General features: G+C 37.5%; 1 pseudogene; it reads right to left on the reverse strand.

Annotated features, from left to right (window-relative positions):
- Positions 1 to 8,659: 8,659 nt before the first annotated feature.
- Positions 8,660 to 19,180, reverse strand: LOC119514656 (annotated as a pseudogene).
- Between the last annotated feature and the right edge of the window lie 1,140 nt (positions 19,181 to 20,320).

Here is a 20,320-nt window from a genome sequence, read left to right on the forward strand (position 1 = left end):
CATCATCTATCTTTACCTCTGATGTTGTACACTCCCCTATCCCACCTCTTTCAGCCTTACTCACAGACATCTTTGTTCAGTGTACTTACAATATTGTGCTCCCAACACACAGTATTATGCTATCTCTTTCTGGATCTATATAATCAATCCTGCTGAAAATTCTGTGCTCTTTAGCATCAAATACCTGGTCTCTACCCACTTTTATCTCCTGGTAGCCTGTGTTATCAGCTTTTAACTGTCCAAGTTTGCTCACTAATGTTATATCATACCAGAGAGACCATACATTATTTTGTCCTTTTGTTTCTGGCTAACTTCACTCAACATAATGTCCTCAAGGTCCATCATGTTATTATATGTTCCGTATCTTTGTTCTCTTACAGCTGAATAATATTCCATCATGTGTATATATCACAGTTGTTTTATCCACTCATTCATTGATGGACATTTGGGCTGCTTCCATGTCTTGGCAATTATGAATAATGCTGCAATAAACATCAGTTTACAAATGTCATTTTGTGTCTTAACTTTCAGTTCCTTTGAGTATATACCTAGCAATGGAATAGCTGGGTCATAAGGCATATCTATACTGAGGTTCCTGAGGAACATCCACACTGTATTCTGAGTTGCTGCACCATTCTACATTCCCACCAGCAATGAATAAGCATCCCTCTTCCTCCACATCCTCTCCTGTTTTTGGATAATGGCCATTCTGGTAAGTGTGAGATGATATGTCATTTTGGTTTTGATTTGCATTTCCCTAATAGCCAGTGAAGTTGCACATTTTTTCATATGCTTTTGAGCTATTTGTATTTCCTCTTCAGAAAACTGTCCATGTCTTTTGCCCTTTTTTTAGTTGGGATGTTTGTCTTTCTGTTGTAGAGTTGTAGGATTGTTTTATATATTCAGGATATTGAACCCTATTTGATATGTGGTTTCCAAATATTGTCTCCCATTGTGTAGGCTGCCTTTTTACTTTTCTAACAAAGTCCTTTGATGTACAAAAGTGTTTGATTTTGAGGAGATCCCATTCGTGTATTTGTTCTTTGGTTGCTCAAGCTTTGGGTGTAAGGTCTAGGTAACTACCTCCTATCACAAGATCTTTAAGATATTGCCCTACATTTTCTTCTAAGACTCTTATGGTCTTAGCACTAATGTCTTTGATCCACTTAGAGTTAATTTTTGTAAAAGGTGTGAGGTAGGAGTCCTCTTTCATCCTTTTGGGAATGGATATCCAGTTCTCCAAACACCATTTATTGAAGAGGCTGCTCTGTCCCATTTGCTTTGGCTTGACTGCCTTATCAAAGATCAATTGTCTGTAGATGCCATAGTCTATTTCTGAACATTCAATTCAATTTCATTTGTCAGTATCTCTGTCCTTATGCCAGTACCATGCTGTTTTGGGCACTGTAGCTTTGTAATATGCTTCAAAGTCAGGTAGTGTGAGATCTCCCACTTTGTTCATCTTTCTCAAGATATTTTTGGCTATTCAGGGCAACTTGCCCTTCCAAATAAATTTGGTTATTGGTTTTCCTATTTCTGTAAAGTGAGTTGTTGGGATTTTAATTGGTATTGCACTGAATCTATCTATCAGTTTAGGTGGAGTTGACGTCTTAATTATACTTAGTCTTCCAATCCACGAACATGGTACATTCTTCCATTATTTTAGGTCCTGTTTGATTCCTTTTAGCAGCTTCTTACAGTTTTCTTTGTATAGGTCTTTTGTGCCCTTCGATAAGTTTATTCCTAAATACTTGATTATTTTTGTGGCTATTGTAAATGGAATTTTTTTTATTTCTTTCTCCTGTTGCACATAACTTGTGTATAAGAACACTACAGATTTTTGCATATTGATCTTGTAGCCTGCCATTTTGCTGTATTCATTGATTAGCTCTCATAGTTTTGCTGTAGATTTTTCTGGATTTTCTACATATAGAATCATGTCATCTGCAAACAGAGAAAGTTTTACTTCTTCCTCTCCAACTTGGGTGCCTTTTATTTCTTTATCCTGCCTAATTGCTCTAGATAGAACTTCCAGCACAATGCTGAATAACAGTGGTGACAGTGGGCATCCCTCCCTTGTTCCTGATATTAAAGGGAAATCTTTCAATCTCTCCCCGTTTAGTACAATGTTAGTTGTGGGTTTTTCATAGATTGCCTTTATCATATTGAGAAAGCTCCCTTCTATTCCTATCCTTTGAAGTGTTTTCATCAGGAAAGGATGTTGAATTTACTAAAATACCTTTTCTGCATGGATTGAGATCATGTGGTTCTCTTGCTTTGATTGATTGATGTGCTGTATTACATTAATTCATTTTCTTGTGTTGAACTAGTCTTGCATACCTGGAAGAAACCCCACTTGATAGTGATGCATAATTCTTTAATATGCTGCTGGATTCTACTTGTGAGTATTTTGTTGAGGATTTTTGCATCTATGTTCACTAAAGAAATTGGTTTATAATTTTCTTTTTTTTTGTAGTATCTTTGTCTGATTTTTGTATTGGGGTGATGTTGGCTTCATAAAATGAGTTGGGTAGCTTTCCCTCCTCTTCAATTTTTTGAAGAGTTTGAGTAGAATTGTTATTAATTCTTTCTTGAATGCTTGCTTGAATTCTCATGTGAAGCCATCTCATCCTTGGGTTTTCTTTTCTGTGAGCTTTTTGATGACTGACTCAATCTCTTTGCTTGTGAATGGTTTGTTGATGTCTATTTCTTCTCAGGTCAATGTCGGTTGTTTATGCTTTTCTAGGAAGTTGTCCATTTTGTGTAGGTTGTCCAGTTTAATAGCATGTTGTTACTCATAGTATCTTCTCATTATCTCCTTTTCTCTGCAGGGTCAGTAGTTACATTTCCTTTCCTGTTTCTGATTGCATTTATTTGCATTCTCTCTCTCTCTCTCTCTCTCTCTCTCTCTCTCTCTCTCTCTCTCTCTCTCTCTCTCTCTCCCTCCCTCCCTCCCTCCCCCCCATCTCTCTCTGTCTGTGTCTCTCTTTTCTTTCACTTGCCTAGCTAGAGGTCCATCAATTTTGTTGAATTTCTTGAAGAACCAGCTTCTGGTTTTGTCTATTTTCTCTATTCTTTTCCTGTTCTCAATTTCTTTTATTTCTGTTCTAATCTTTGTTATTTCTTTCCTTCTGTTTGCTTTGGGGTTTATTTGCTGTTCTTTCTCTAGTTCCTTCAGATGGAGAGATAAATCCTCAATTTTTGCTCTCTCTTTTCTTTTAATAAAGGTATGTAGGGCAATAAATTTCCCTCTCAGCACTGCCTTTGCTGCATCCCATAAGTTTTGGTATGTTTTGTTTTCATTGTCATTTGCTTTGAGGTATTTACTAATTTCTCTTTTAATTTCTTCCTTTACTCATTGGTTTTCTAAGAGTGTGTTGTTTAGTCTCCATATATTCATGAATGTTACAATCTTATGCCTGATATTTATGTCCAACTTCATTCCATTATGATCTGAGATAGTGTTTTTTAAAATATCAATATTTTACAATTTGTTAAGCCTTGCTTTGTGAGTCAGCATATGGTCCATCCTACAAAATGTTTCATGAATACTTGAGAAAAATGTGTATACTGCTGTTGTGGGGTGTAGTGTTCTATAAATGTCTGTCAAGTCTAGTTCATTTATCATACAATTCAACATCTCTGTTTCCTTGTTGATCCTCTGTCTAGATGTTCTATCCATTGATGAGAGCAGTGTATTGAAGTCTCCAACTATTATTTTGGAGTTATCTACTTCTCTTTTCAGTGTTTTCAGTGTTTGCTCTATGAATTTTGGGGCCTCTGTCTTGTTCCATAAATGTTTATGATTGTTATGTTTTCTTGATGAATTGACCCTTTATTAATATATAGTGTCCTTCTTTGTCTCTTTTAATTGTTACTTTTGAAGTCTACTTTGTCTGATATTAACATAGCTACTTCTGCATTTTTCTGGTTGCTATGTGCATGAAATATCTTTTTCCAACCTTTCACTTTCAGCCTATTTTTGTGCTTGTGTCTGAGGTGAGTTTCTTGTAGACAGCATATAGATGGGTCCTGTTTTTTAATCCATTCTGCCAGTCTGTATTTTTATTGGGGAGTTTACATTTAGTGTTATTCCTGTAAGGGCAGTACTTTCTTCTATCATTATGTCTTTTGGATTTTATGTAATGTCTTATTTTTTCCTCTCTCTCTTTTTACCCTTCCTGATAATCTTCATTTCTACACTCTTCTCCAAACCTCTTTCTCCTGTCTTTTCCTATCAGCCTGTATTTATTGTAGCACCAGTCTCTTATTCACAAACTCTCTCAGTCTCTGTTTGCCTGGAAATATTTTAATCTCTCCCTCATTTTTGAAGGACAGTTTTGCTGGATATAGAATTCTTGGTTGACAGGTCTTCTCTTTCAGTATCTTAAATATATCATACCATTGTCTTCTCACCTCCATGGTTTCTGCAGAGAAATCTGTACATTGTCTTATTGAGCTTCCCTTGTATGTGATGGATTGCTTTTTGCTTGCTGCCTTCAGAATTCTGAATTTTCAGAATTCTCTCATTATACAATCTGATCAGTGTCTTGGAGTAGGTCTATTGCAGTCTATTCTATTTGGGGTGTGCTATACTTCTTGAATCTCTAATTTTCTGTCTTTTATAAGAGTTGGGAAATTTTCAGTGATTATTTCTTCTATTATTTTCTCACTCCTTTTCCTCACTCTTCTCCCTCTGTGACACCCATAACATGTATATTTGCACATTTCATGTTGTCACTCAGCTCCCTAAGACCCTGCTGATATTTTTCCATTCTTTTCACCATCTGTTCTTTCATGTGTGTGAATTCATATGTCTGATCTTCCAATTCACTGATCCTTTCTTCTGCCTGTTCAAATCTACTGTTGTATCCCTCTATTATCTTTTTCATCTCCTCCATTATGCCCTTCATTCCCATAAGTTCTGCCATTTGCTTTTGCAAGTTTATGAATTCTTCCTTATGATCATCCAGTGTCCTCCTTTTATCCTTCATCTCTTTTGCTATGTCTTCCCTCAGCTCATTGACTTGATTTTTGAATTGATTTAGCTTTGTTTGAACATCTCCAGTGAGTTTTTCCTTCAGTTGTTGAATTGATTTAGCAATAATTGCTTCAACTCCTGTGTCTCAATTGAACTATTAGTTTGTTCCTTTGGCTGGTCCATATTTCCATGTTTCCTAGTATGGCTCATTATCGTAAGCTATCTAGGCATGTGACTTTCTTGATTAGCTTGTTCTGGAGTTTGTTTTCACTCTTTAACCTAGGGTTTTCTTGTTGGTTGGCTTTTTATCTAACCCTTGGTGCTCAGTTCTGCCTATTCTAGACCTTTAACTTAGATTCTGTTTAGTTGATCAGAGTTTTTCACTTCTTGTTTTTCTGTTTCTAGCCCTGCCTCTGTGTAGCCTTCTTGTGTGACTGTCTCCTCAGATATGGTCAACCCTAGTTAGGATTTCCAAGTCCAGTGAGGCCCAGGTCTCAGCAGGAGGTTACAGATTTTCCTTGAGAATGAGACTTTCCTGTGAGGCCTTTAGAGTCTATGCTTCTCCTATCCTGTCCAGCACGTGGTGCTTGCCACCCTGCAATTACCCTACCCATGTAAGGAGTGGTGGAGCCTTTAGTTCTCCTGACCCTGTCAGGGGAGTGGCTAACTGAAGCTGGCTTCTGAGTTCCATCCCCTGGGGTCTGAGTTCCCAGAAGGAGGGCTGCCACTGGAGCTTTGCCTCACCCCCCTTTTCTTTGGAAGTTATGGTGTTAAGTGAATTTCTCCACCACTAGACTTATTGCTTTCTCTCTCAGAGCTATCTTAGCTCTGCTCTTTCCTGGGCCCAAATTGCAAGTGTTCGAGGCTTTCTTCAATGGGCTTCTTAGAATAAGTGTTTTAGAAAAAGAGAAAGAGATTAAAAAAAGAAAAAGAAGAAGAAGAAGAAGAAGGGCCCAGTATGAACTATTTACAGTTCTTGCAGATGTAATGGGCTATTGAAATGCTGAGACAAGGATTTGAGGGCCATTAAGGGACAATCAAGAAAGGAGAGAAACTGGCTCTTCAGACAAGGGTCCTCACCCTCTGGATTTACATATGCACCTGGTTCTGTTTGAGTCCTGCCCTTCTCTGTATTGTGTTCATCTGAAATCCAAAAGGTCTCTGTTTTTATGTTTGGTTTTTTTTTGTTGTTGTTTTTGCTAGCCCTATCTTCTCTCAGCTGGTCTGACTCCTCCCAGATTCTCCAATGTCTGGTCTCAGTCTACATATGTTTGGAATTTTTGATCAGTAGTCTGAGTTTTCAATCAGAGCTGCAACTGTAGTTCTCCTTCCTGGGTCCCAGCACTGACAGACCCTCCTCCCAAGGGGCTGTGCCGAGCAGGGAGGGGTGTGGGTCCCCCAGATGTGAGAACTTGCAGATTTCACTGATCTCAGCTATTCCATGCATTCATGAGTGTTGTATGAAGTATGCCAAAAGTCAAATTGCTCTGTGGTGTCCAGTCCACACAGTTCCTGGCTTTCTACCAACTTTCTTGAAGGAGTAACCGAAACCAACACCCCACCTCTCTGCCATCTCCCCCACACACACTGGATTTTTTTAGGCCTCAAAAATTACTGTAGAGTTAGTACGGATCAATAAATGACTACAAATAACTGTCAACCTAAAGAAAAGTGGAAACATGGAGGTCTTGTCCTAGCAGATAATACTTTCTACAAACCTGCAATTTTAAGTCATTTTTCCAAGGGAGTTTCTTTGTTTTCTAGACCAGCTTACAGTATTCCATTATATTTTTCTCTACTTCACAAAATTTTACCATTTCTTTCAGTCTGACATCTAATTTTACTGGCTAGAAAAATGTTAAATCATTGACATAGCAGTGGCCCTCATGCTTTGTTTTTTGTTATTTTTTTCTTTGAGAAATTGTAGGCTTACAGAAAAATCATGCACAGAATACAGAGTTCCCATATACCATCTTATTATTAACATCCTTGCACTAGTGAACCTCATGCTTGTTTTCTTTGTTCTCTAGTTTATTTTTCAATTTTCCCAGCACATGAACTATAAGTCATTTTGAGATTTTTCAGTGCATTTCACAGCAAAAGTGAACAAGGGAATCATTAAAATGGTTGTGCATAAACCAATTCTGCTTTTTATAATTTACAATTTGCTGAAAAAAATCATTGTTTTGTTGTTTTAATTCTAGTAACCCCTTTAATAGGACAGAATCTATTGGAGCACAAAGCTTCAACTTATGCTGATGCAACAGACACAGTCATCTACAATGGCTGATGAACACAGGTATGTTACACACCGATTGGAAGACAACATCAGAAGAAACAGAGTTAAGGCACCACTCTTGGAAAATTAAGGTGGCTTGCCATAGCAAGTGTTGAGCACCATAAATAGCTGCTCAATAAATACTTGTATGAATAATCATAGCCATAATTAGTACTAATCTTTTAATTGCCAGCAATTCTTCAACCTTAACAAAATACTTATTTTAAAAAAGTTATGAACCTGAATACAATTCCCTGATATCTTTTTTCCTGTTTCTTTAAATTCCATACTATTTCTTCAGCATTTACATTTTCTTGAAAGGAAAATAAAACCACACCATGCATGCATTCAGTCACATATATATAACTTCTGAATTATTGACAAATATGAATAGTTGTTTTAAATTTTGAGAGAACAAAGGTAAAATAAAGAATACTTATCAAGAGGGATGGCACATAATACTGGCTATTTACCTACAAGTGGAAAAAAATAACTATTTTATTTTTAAATATTTGCTATTTTCTGTAATGTTTTCATTTTTGAGAAAGGCTAAAGTTTCATCCTCTTCACATGAACACATTTAAAGAAATTGTTCTCAAGTGTAATATTTTGTAAAACTAGGTATTGAAAAATGTTCTGAAATTTTTCAAGTCAATGTTGTTTTCAAGTATATTAAAATGTTCAGAAGACAAAATTCTTCATGGTTACAATTCTAATCAATTTATAAATATGCTTTTTAAAAGAGAGTACCAATAGAGGGGGATAATGGATAAATTTCACACATGCAGGCACACAGTCTTTTTGAAGGAATAGAATGCCTTATTGGAAGAAGCTGTTCTTTTGTTGTTTGTTTGTTTTTTTAGTTTTTAAACACTGATTCCAGTCACAATGGCTGAATCCACTTCTGGGTCATCTTTCTTTTCTTGTTTTTTTTTTTTTTTTTTTTTTTTTTTTTTTTTTTTTTTTTTAATAAGAGTAGTAAGTATTTCAGCTACTGACCGAAAGCAAAGCACAAACTCTGAAAGAGACTTCACTTTTCACTTTAAAGAAATCAAAACCACTGAATTCTCACTGTTATGGATATCTGTTGCTCTTGGGATGCAAACTTAGTCTTAGGAACAGGAACTCGATAGAAAATTAATCATCTAATAATTCAGATAAATCATTTTAAGATGATATTTCTCACATCACATGAAACAACTTGGTGAAAGGCCCATCATATTCTTCAACACTTTGGTCTTTGCTGCAGTACTGCAGTGCCCTTTAGTAGGTACATTCATTTTAGCTCATTTCCATCTGCACAATCAGGAAGCACATGTCTCAGCACAGTGACTGTCATCTGGGAGGGTTAAGGATAAAGAGAAGAGAACCTCATTTGACTGAGTCTTAGATGGTGTGTGTCAATCTGCTGGTTGTGTTGTTCGAATTATTTCCCAAAGGGGTTTGTGATAAACCCAGACATCTCCCTCTTTAATAAATATTTTGTTTACCAGGGTGTGCCTGTTTCAGTGCAGTGCCTTTCTTCAGTCCTCTGGCTTTCTTCCAGGGTAGGCTTATGCTCTGAGGCCTTATTGATTTCAGATTCCCTCAGAGTAGGTTACACTTTTCCATAATCTCTTGGATTCAAATGGATCCTGCTTCTCCAGGTGTCTTACTCTTTTCTCCATTACTGCCAATTTAGTTAAGTCCACATACTTCATCTCTCCATTGCTATAAGTGAACTCAAGGACACTATTCCATTCCCCTTGTACTCTGCATGCCACAGTGTTGGTGATGTTGTGCTTTACCTCAGCTGAAACCTGGTGCAGTGTTCCACCATAAAGTGGCTTGGTATGAAAAGTGATGCTGTCTGAATTCCCAGACTTTGCACAGTTGACACTGACTTTGCCACCCAGTTACACCCAAGGAACAGTTAAAATTGACTGAGCATATGCACAAAGTAAAGAAAATGCATACTCTTCTCCGTGGTCCAATAGACTGAGGATACCCTCCCAAACCATCATCACTCCTATTGACATGCCTAAGAATTTGCTCTTCCTCTCTGAACATTCTGCATAAAATCCTAAGTATGGAGGATGATGGGATGATTTTCCAGCAACAAGTCTGACTGTATAACAGTCTGATCCCACATGGCAGAAAACTTCTCTGATAGAGAAGTTTGATCTATGACTGCCTGGGTGGAAGAACTGTTAGGATCACTGGCTGCTTCCTCCCTTTTCAGGATCCTCCAGGAACAGTGAAATGTTTCTCCAATGATGGGATTGTATGGCTTCTTAGCAATGGCTCCCTTACATGAAACAAGGTAAAGTATTTCTCCAACAAAATGAATCATTCTCTCCTCAGCTGTGGCTATAAATAGTTGGATGAGACATAAAGTCTGCATATATTTCCAGCAAGGTACACTTAATAAATTTAGGAAGCACCACGCTTGTGAAATCCATGCCCAATTTGAGCTGTGAGGAGAGATGCAGGATAACACTGTGTTGCTCTTCCAAAGTACCCAGGTCACCCTTCTTGTTATCAAATGTATCCTCCACCTCATCATCTGCCTTGTTTCTTCAGACTCCTGAGACTAAGATAAAAATGAAGACTTCAAGGAAAAAAACACTGTGGAGTTGAAAAAGAAATCCTGGTTGAATTGCCACCTTTTCATAGGCTTCAAAACCCCACAACATCACGTTAATCACTTAAGCCATCAAATTCCTCTGTAAAGTATGTCAGGAAAATGCCCATCCTACCAGATTGGTCAGTTGAATTTCCAGGCTGCTGATTCCTCCATCTATATGCAGGCGGGTGCCAAATCACATGGTCAGGCGGTGGCAGCTCTAGGCTTCCTAGGGGCCTTGAGAGGAGGGGAATGTGGGAAGGGGAGAATTTCTGTGGTGGCCACTTCTGCAACAGCTCCCACCCCTGCACCTTTCTCCTCTTCCTTCCCCGGCCCCAACGCCTCATGCTTAATTTTTCATTTGACAGGGGAATACTTCTCTAATGTTATACTAAAAGGAATAATGATAAATACTGGTTACAATCATCTGAATCCACAATATATATTCATGATAAGATGCTCCCATCTATTCACTACTTAATTTTTTCTATTGTGATGATTGTTCACATACCATACAATTATCCAAAGATCCAAAGTGTAGAATCAGTTGCCCCCAGTACCATCATACAGCTGTGCATGCATCCCCACAATTAATTTTTGTTCAATTTTTAGAACATTTTCATTACTCCAGAAAAGAAATAAACACAAAGAAAAAAAATGAAAGGAAACTCACATCCTCCCATATCCCTAACCAACCTCCCTCCATTGTTGACTCAGTATTGGTGCAGTACCTTTGTTACTGTTTATGAAAGAACATTGAAATACTACTAACTGTAGTATATAATTTGCAATAGGTATGTATTTTTTTCCTATATACCCCTCTATTAATAACTTCTAATTGCAGTATCATACATTTGTTCTGGTTCATGAAAGAGATTTCTAATATTTGTACAGTTAATCTTGGACATTGCCCACCACAAGGTTTACTGTTTTATACATTTCATCTTTCAATCTTCAACTTTCTTTCTGGTGACAAAAATTACTCTGAGCTTCCCCTTTCCACCACATTCATGCACCATTCAGCACTATTAGTTATTCTCACAATGTGCTACCATCACCTCTGTTCATTTCCAAATATTTAAGTTCATCCTAGTTGAACATTCTGCTCATACTAAGCAACCACTCCCCATTCTTTAGCTTCATTCTATATCCTGGTAACTTATATTTCATGTCTGAGTTTACATATTATAATTAGTTCCTATCAGTGAGATCCTGCAATACTTGTCCTTATGTGTCTGGCTTATTTCACTCAGTATATTGCCCTCCAGGTTTCATCATCAACCCATTTTTTAAAGATGGTTTTGTTCATATGCCATACATTCCATCCTAAGTAAACTATTGATGGTTCCCTGTATAGTCACATATTTATGTGTTCATCACCCTCACCTATATCTATATAAGGACATCTACATTTCTTCCACAAGGCAGGAAGAAGAGTCAAAGGAGGCAGAGAAGCAAAAGAAAAAGAAAAAAGAGAGAGAGAGAAAAAACAAAATGACAGCTAGGAAGAAGCAAAAGGAAAGATAAACTTAGATCAAAGTAGAATAAAGAGTCAGACAACACTACCAATGCCAAGTGTCTCACACCCCTCCACTAGGCCCCCCTCTTATCTGCATTTACCTTGGTATATTGCCTTTGTTGCATTAAAGGAAGCATAATATGATTCTGTTAATTATAGTCTCTAGTTTACATTGCTTGTATTTTCCCCCAATGTCTCCCTATTTTTAACACTTTTCAAGGTTGACATTTGTTTGTTTTCCCTCATGAAAAAACGTATTTGTACATTTTATCACAATTGTTGAACACTCTTAAATTTCACTGAGTTATGCAGTCCCAGTCTTTATCTCTTCTCTTTTCTTCTGGTGTCCCACATGCTCCTCATCTTCCTCTTTCAATCATATTCATAGCTATCTTTGTACCTACATTGCTGTGCTACCATCACCCACAATTGTGTTCCAAACTTCTCACTCTTGTCTTTTATTATCAGTCTGTAGTGCTCCCTGTAGTATTTCCTGTATGGCAGGTATCTTGTTAACAAACTCTCTCATTGTCTGTTTGTCAGAGAATATTTTTAACTCTCCCTCATATTTGAAGGATAGTTTTTCCAGAAATAGGATTCTTGGTTGGTGGTTTTTCTCTTTCAATATCTTAAATATATCACACCACTTCCTTCTTGCCTCCATGGTTTCTGCTGATAAATCCACACATAGTCTTCCTTGTATGTGATGGATCACTTTTCTCTTGCTACTTTCAGGATTCTTTCTTTGTCTATGATGTTTGATAATCTGATTATTAAGTGTCTTGGCATAGGCCTTTTCAGATCTATTCTGTTTGGGTTATACTGCACTTCTTGGATCTGTAATTTTATGTCTTTCATAAGAGGTGGGAAATTTTCATGATTATTTCCTTTATTATTGCTTCTGCCATTTTCCCATCTCTTCTCCTTCTGGGACACCAATGATACACACATTCTTGTATTTCATTTTATCCTTAAGTTCCCAGAAACATTGCTCATAATTTTTCCATTCTTTTCTCTACCTGTTCTGTAGGCTTTCAGGTGCTTTGTTCTCCAGTTCCTGAGTGTTTTCTTCTGCCTCTTGAGATCTGCTCTTTTATGTTTCTATCGTGTGTCTTGTGCTGTGACTTTCCTTTCCATAGATTCTGACAGTTGTTTTTTTTGAAGTTTCTATTTCTGCCTTATATACACCTAGTGTTTTCTTTATAGCCTTTATCTCTTTTGCCATATCTTCTCTAAAGTTTTTGAATTGATTTAGCATTTGTTTTTCAAATTCCTGTATCTCAGGTGAAGTGTAAGTTTGTTCCTTTGACTGGGACATAACTTTGTTTTCCTTAGTGTAGGTTGTGGTTTTCTGTTGTTTAGACATCTGACCTCCTTGGCCACCCCAATCAGGTTTTCCCAGACAAGAGCAGCCTCAGGTCCCAGAAGGATGAAATATTCAGTTTCCAGTTTCCCTGATGGTATGTCTTACAGGATTGACACACCCTGTGCTTTTCAGCCCAGCAGGTGGCACCTGTCAGCTTGTCACTCCAGCCTGGTGTAAGGAGGTGTGGCCCGCAGCTCTCCTCCCCCAGGCTCTGTGGTCTGGTCCTGAACAGAAGGCAGGTGGTAGAACTGGGCCCCACCTCTTTCCTCTTGGGAAGATATACCCCCTAGAGAGAGGTCGTTTACATATAAATAAATTCTTTGTTTCTCTGACTCTGCTACCTCCACCCTTGTCTGGGTCAGAGTGCTGTGAGTTTAAAATGCCTGAGGCTTTCTCTACTTCAGAACACTGTGAGCTGAAAACAGTTGAGGCTTTCTCCACTGAGCCACCTAGGTTGACAGAGAATGAAAGAGACAGAAAGCCCCTTTTCAGAGTCAATCTTTGGTGCCCAGATTCACTTGTCTGCCAGAGATAGCATCCTATCCTTGGGGCTCCCTGTCCCAAGACACATACGTCCCCTGATTTTCCAAGGTCAGTTGTCTCCAAAATCCTCTCTCCACTTGTTGGGGATTCATAGTCTGTATTGAGTGATTAACATTAAAACCCCAGTTTTAGCTGGGCTGAGGTATATTCGCTTGTTTAGAGAGTGCTGCTCCCTAGCACCACCAGGCTTCCATGAGGTGCAGTGCTCAGGTCTCCAGTTTTTACTTACAGATTTTATGCTGTGACCTTGGGCATTCCTCCCAATTCAGGTTTGTGTATGATGAGTGGATGGTCATGTTTGTCTCCTCACAGTTATTCAAGGTTATTTACTTGTTGTTCCTGGTGGTTTATTAATTGTTCCAGGAGGACTAACTAGCTTCCACTCCTCTCTATGCAGCCATCTTAGCTCTTCCCCTCTGTTCGCTATTTAATTTTGAATGACTACTGAACTTTTTAAAATTCATTTGGGTACTTGTTTATATAACCATAGGATTTGTCCTCCAAGGAAATTATTGTATTGTTGGTTGGAATTTGACATTCTTCTAATGTAGTGCAGCAGTTAGCATTTATGATTTTTGTCTCTAAATTTAAGTGGGATAGAAGTTTATTTTTCTCATTATCTTGTTCAGGATTTGCTACAGTGTTATGCTGGATTTTTAAAAAGGAGTTAGGAAGTATCCTTTCATTCATAATTTGGTGCATAATTTGTAACATTATGTTAGGTAATGCTTTATTTAGGAATTCCTATCAGTATCAGCTCTTGCATGTCTTAATCAATTTTATCTGGTTTCTATATTCTAATTAATAAACCTTTGTTTTTAACTTTTTTGTTTTGTTTTCATTTTTGCCTTTAACTTTTATTCTTTCTTCTTTTATGGTTTATTTTTTTTCTAAATTCTTAAGTTAAAAGCTTTATGCATTAGTCTGCATTATATTTTAATAATGATAAGTTTAAAGTTTTTAATTTTCTCATGAGCATAGTTTTGTTAGTACCCCCTAAGTTTTTCTAAATTTTAATGTGAAACTTAAGTCACATGAAGAAACATGAGTAAAGCATAAATGTACAGGTTAACAAGGCACTGTATCATAAATGCAAACATAACCACTGCCCAGGATAAGAAGTATGGTATTGCAAGGACCAGAAAATGCCCCATTTCCTCTCTCTTCATTACAATGCCCAACTAAACTGAACCACTGTTCTGACATGTGGCAACCAGTGATTGCCTGCCTTTACCATTTGACCACCTAAATATGTTTACATGATTGATATTTCCAATTTTACTAGATATTGGCAATCTTTCTTCCCATAGCTCTTGTACTGGTTTGTGTTCACACCAGCAGTGAGTAAGAGTTCTTGTGGTTTCACATTGTCATGACTTGGCATTGTCTGACTTGAGAGTTTTTAACAATATTTTGGATATGAGGTTGTATCTCACTTTGTGTATGTGATTGATCTTTTTGTTATAACTTGAAACAGAGAGACAAAAATCCATGTAACACAAATGTGTAGCTTCATGAAGGCAATCACTGTTGTATCAAACACTCAGGTAAAAAAAATAATTAGATTTTACATGTATATCTACTTTCATTCACACCGAATCTGCTGGTTCTGAAGGACATAGGGGATAAAAGAATTAAAATATCCTAAACTTTGCTTTATCCCACAATACAGAATATTACAGTCAGAATAACAATCTGAATTCTACAACCACACCAATTATGATTTAACAAAACAATTTAAGCTTTCTTTGCTATTCCCAGTTCCTTCCCACTCCCAACTGTACATGTTTGTACTCTATCTATATTATCAAAACCTGTCTGTTTATCTTTGTTTCCATGTGCACATTGGATTAGAAAAAATATTTGAAAAAATAATTTGAGATTTAGGATGATGTTCTCTCCCCCTTTATATGATGTTCAATAACTTTAATTAGTAATTGGAGTCACCAGCAATCTGGGATCCCCTCTATTTGGTCTCTGATGTTTGCACCCGGGGTACAGAGAGCATGGGGGAGGGGCCAGGCAGTGCTCTGGTCTGGAGAGGGTCTCCAGGGCTCACAGTCAAAGCCCTATTTGATCCTGAGTTATGTGCTGTGAGAATGGAAAAGTTTAGCCTTTACTTTGTCCACTGCTGACAAAGATTGACAAAGATAATAATAATAATGGCAGCAACTAGCATTTATCAAGGGATTATTCCCCAGCAGTTGCTATGCTAGGACTTTACTTGCATCAACACATTAATGCTCAAAATGAAGATGGTAAAATGAAGTAGATGCTGTTATTACTCCCATTATACCAGGAGAAAACAGACCCAAGGGATTAAGAAACTTTCACAAGGTCAAGTGAGCAGCAAGTTGTCATTGCTGGGATGTGAACCCAAGCAGTTCTGTGTAAGAGCCCAAGTTTTAGCAACCATGCTACACAACCTATAGCTGGAGCTGGCTCTTCTCATCCACATTATCTTCTCCACTTTGTCACAGTAATAGGAATTCATGTAAAATGTGCAAAGTACATTTAAACCTCAGTGCACCCAAACATCAAATATAATTTTATTTTATTTTATTTGTAACATAATTTTCATGAGATATATTCATGCAGGATAGAAACCATCCAAAATATATGATCATTGGTTTACAGTATCATCACATAGTTGTCAAACAGCCCCATAATCAAATTTAGGACATTTTTATTACTTCAGAAAATGAATAAAAAGAAAAAAGAGAGCCTTAATTCTCCCACACTCCTTATTCCTCCTAGTATTGGTGTGGTATATTTGTTACTGTTGAGGAGTATTAAAATATTACTGTTAACTATAGTTTGCAATGGTACATTTTCCTTATTTATCCCTCTGTTATTAACTCCTTATAATAGTGTCATACATCTGCTCTAGTTCATGAAAGAAATTTTTAATATTTGTACCAGTAATCATGGGCATTGCCTGCCACAAGATTCACTGTGGTATACATTCCCACTTTTTAACTGCCAACTTTTCTTCTGATGACATATATGTCTCTAAACTTCCCTTTTCCACCACAGTCACACACCAATCAGCACTGCCTTTGTAAGGAAACTCCATAATAATATGTCCCCTCACTCTTCCATCTCCCATGTGGACAGCACCATGGGACCAGGCACAAGCAAGTCCCCAATCCCTGCAGACATGGGGTGGGCTGAGGCTGCTTCTGGGAGTGGGGACAGAGTAAGACCCCAACAGAGGTGAGACTGGATCTCCTGAGGAACATCTAGGAATTGTATTTTTATATTTTGTCTGACTATATTCTGAAGATAAATTTCTTAAACTAGAAGTGTTCCATTAAATGCATGTCCTTTTTTGTTACTTAATATAAATTTTAAAACAATTAATTTTGTTTTTAAATTCAATTTTATTGAGATATATTCACATACCATAGAGTCATCTAAAGTGTACAACCAGTTGTTCAAAGTATCATCATATGCTTGTGCACTCATCACCCCAAAGTATTTTTTCAACATTTTCCTTGCATGAGAAAAGGGAAAAAAAATAATAAAAAATGAAAGTAAAAAAGAGCACCCAAATCATCCCCAGCACCTTATTTTTCATTTACTTTTTTTTGTCCTATATGTCCATCCATATACTGGATAAAGAGACTGTGATCCACAAGGCTTTCACAATCACAGTGTCAACCCTTGTAAACTACATCACTATACAATCATCTTCAAGAGTCACAGCTACTGGGTTGCAGTTTGATAGTTTCAGGTATTTACTTCAAGCTATTCAAATGCATTAAAACCTAAAATGGGTTATCTATATAGTGCATAGGAATTCCACCAAAGTGACTTCTCAACTCTATTTGAAATCTCTCAGCCACTGAAATTTTATTTCACTTCATTTCACATCCCCCTTTCTGTCAAGATGTTCTCAATCCCATGATGTCAGGTCCAGATTCATCCCTGGAAATCATATCCGGCATTGCCAGGGAGATTTACACCCCTGAGAGTCAGATCCCACATGGTGGGAGGGCAGTGAGTTCACCCACCAAGTTGGCTTAGCTAAAGGGAGGGGGCAACATCTGAGCTACAAAGAGGTACCCAGGGGGAGACTGTTAGGCAGAATTATAAGCAGGTTTAGCCTCTCCTTTGCAGTAATGAGCCTCATTAGGGCAAGTCCTGTGATGGCTTGGCACATCAAACCATCAGTCCTTGAAGTTTGTGAGTACATCAGCAACTATCCAGGTAAGGAAATCCAACACCTCTGAATTTTCTCACATCTCCTCAGGGGGTCCCTGCGTGTATATTTTTATTCTCTGTCCAAATTACTTTGGGATGTGTCATATTTCACACCAACCTATGCAAACCTACCAGATCTCACTTCCTATTAAAAGTTCCACATAATTATCATATTTGAACAAACTGTATAAGTTAAATTGTTTAGGAAATATAGAAGTTGGCACCAACTAAACATCTCTTCCCTTGGTGTCACATGGAATTTGAAGTTTTAAAACAGTCAGTATTGTCCTTTACAATTCAGCCCAATTTGCCCTAGCCCTAACCAGATCTACTTCATTCATATCCCTAATTGAAGTCTGTATTCTTTTTCAGGTTTTTTTAACACTTGTTCTATGTGCTAATACTGACATTCACATCTGCCAAGATCTAGCTCTGAGTTTCAGGTGTCAAACAGATACCCAAAGTTCCAAGGATAAATCAGGTTAATCACAAACAGATCAGCATCTTGGCATCTGGAGATAGCTATTACAATTCAGGAATGGATGTGACTGATGTAAGAGCTTACAATCTAGGGACCGTTATGATAAGCTGTGCTTTAAGGTTCAATTCTGAGTTTACATACTGTAGTCAGTCCATATTGGTAAGGCATTATAGAGTTTGCCTTTGTTTCTGGCATAGTTCACTCAAAAAGCTGTCTACAGGTTCCATTCCCCTCCTTGCTTGTCTCACAGCTTCACTCCTTCTTCCAGTTGCTCAATATTCATCGTATGCATACACCACAGTTCACCATTCTGTTCTTCAGTCAATGTACCCATGGGCCACCTCCACCCATTGCAAATCATGCATACTCTCTCCATAAAGCCCAGTGTGCAAATTAATGTTCATTCATGTCCCTGTTCTTAGATCCTCCAAGTAAATGACCCCTAAAGAAGAAAATCACAGTGAAGTGGGAGCTACACATGGAAAAAAGTCTTTTTCCTGCCATCCACTGAGTGCATTTGTAGAAGAGCAGCTGCTATGTGGATGTAGGAGGTGATGATGAGAACCACAGGTGTGGCTGTCAGTATGAAACCAATACCAAAGAGCAGCAGCTCATTGAGTTGGGTGCTGGAGCAGGAGAGCTGGAAGTGTTGTGGTAGGTCACAGTAGAAGTGATTGACCTCATTGGGAACACAGAATTTGAGGGTGCTTAGGGCAATAGTGTGTGTCAGTGCACTGGTGAGGGAACAAGTCCAGCACATGGCCACCAGTATCCTCTTGACTGCCTGGCTCATGCGGGTGCTATAGGTGAGGGGACAGCAGATGGCCAGGAATCTGTCATAGGCCATGTCTGTCAACAAGAAGCAGTTTGTCCATTCCAGAAGATGGAAGAAGAAGAGCTGTAAGATGCAGGCATTATGGGCAATTGTACACTTATGGGACAGGAGTTGACCCAACTTTGAAGGAACAGTGACTGATACATCCAGCATCCACTGCTGATAGATTCCCAAGAAAGAAGTACATGGGGGTGTGGAGTTTGGGCTCCACCAAGATGGCAGCCAGGATGCTGAGATTGCCTCTGTGAACATGTAGGCAAAGAGGAAGGGAACAAAGAGCACAGATTACAGCTTTTCCATTTCAGCTAGTCCCAGAAGAATGAATTCAGTAACTGCCATCTTGTTGGTCCCAGCATCTGGGTCCATGAGTCACTGTAAGAAAATATCCAAAAAATGGAGGTATTAGTCTACTTAATTCACTTATTCAGCATATATGTTTTAAGCTTTCTCACTGCAAAGCTCCCTAATAAATTCCTAGTTGAACGGTGAAGATTTTCCTACTCCCCAGGCCACACATCACTCATGGGCCTCCTCCATCCCCTTAATGTCTTTACCTTGCTTTCAGCAGATATGCCCAATGCCACCAATACCTTGTCTTTCCCATCCTCTACTAGTTGAAGGGGCCAGAATACTTGGGAAAATACATGAAGATAAAAGCAGAGTTATTTTTTGAATGTGACAAGAATAAGATGAAATTTCTCCTTTTTCCTCTGATGGATCACCTCAAATGAATAAGCAAATTTCAATAGAATAAGCAGTTATATTTCCCCCAGAAACTAGAAAGCATTTTAAAACAAAACATAAATTTCAAGCTTTATAGAAATAGTAAAGATCAAGTAAAGGTATGAGAATAATCAGAGAAGACCCTCACTCTGTAGATATAGTAGATGTTTATTAAGTATACATCACTAGATCAAAAAAAAGAGAGAAAAATAGTCTGTCACTTAAATGTTAATATAAAATGCTAAATATTAACAAATCTAAGTCAGTACATTACAAAAATAATTTGCCATAGCTATGTAGGATTTATTCAAAGAATGCAAGGATAGTTAAAATTGGGTATGTTTATGAATATATTTCATGATAATAGATGTAAAAGTGGAGGTTGTATAATCCTTTCCAAAAGTTATTTGACTATAATCAATATTCATTTTGATTTTTGAAACCTCATAATAAAAATAAAACTCACACAGCTCCACAGCCAGCATCATGCATTTGGGAAAACATTAGAAGATTCCCATATTCATATCACCAAGGTTATTTAACATTTTTCTGAAAGCTCTAGTCAATTCAGTTAATCAAGAAATTGAATTAAAAAGTTAGATATTGGGAAGCAGTAAAAAAAGTATTTGGAAATACTAAAATAATTTGCATGGTATAGGAACTGGAAAAACTCTTAAAAATATCCAGGTATGGGAAAATTGCAATATTAGAAACAAAAATCCAATAATATATAATTTTCTTATATACTAACTGTGATCAGCTAGAAAATGTAATTTTAAAATG

Source organism: Choloepus didactylus, chromosome 18 (assembly GCF_015220235.1).
Source record: "Choloepus didactylus isolate mChoDid1 chromosome 18, mChoDid1.pri, whole genome shotgun sequence".
NCBI classification, from domain to species: Eukaryota; Metazoa; Chordata; class Mammalia; order Pilosa; family Megalonychidae; genus Choloepus; species Choloepus didactylus.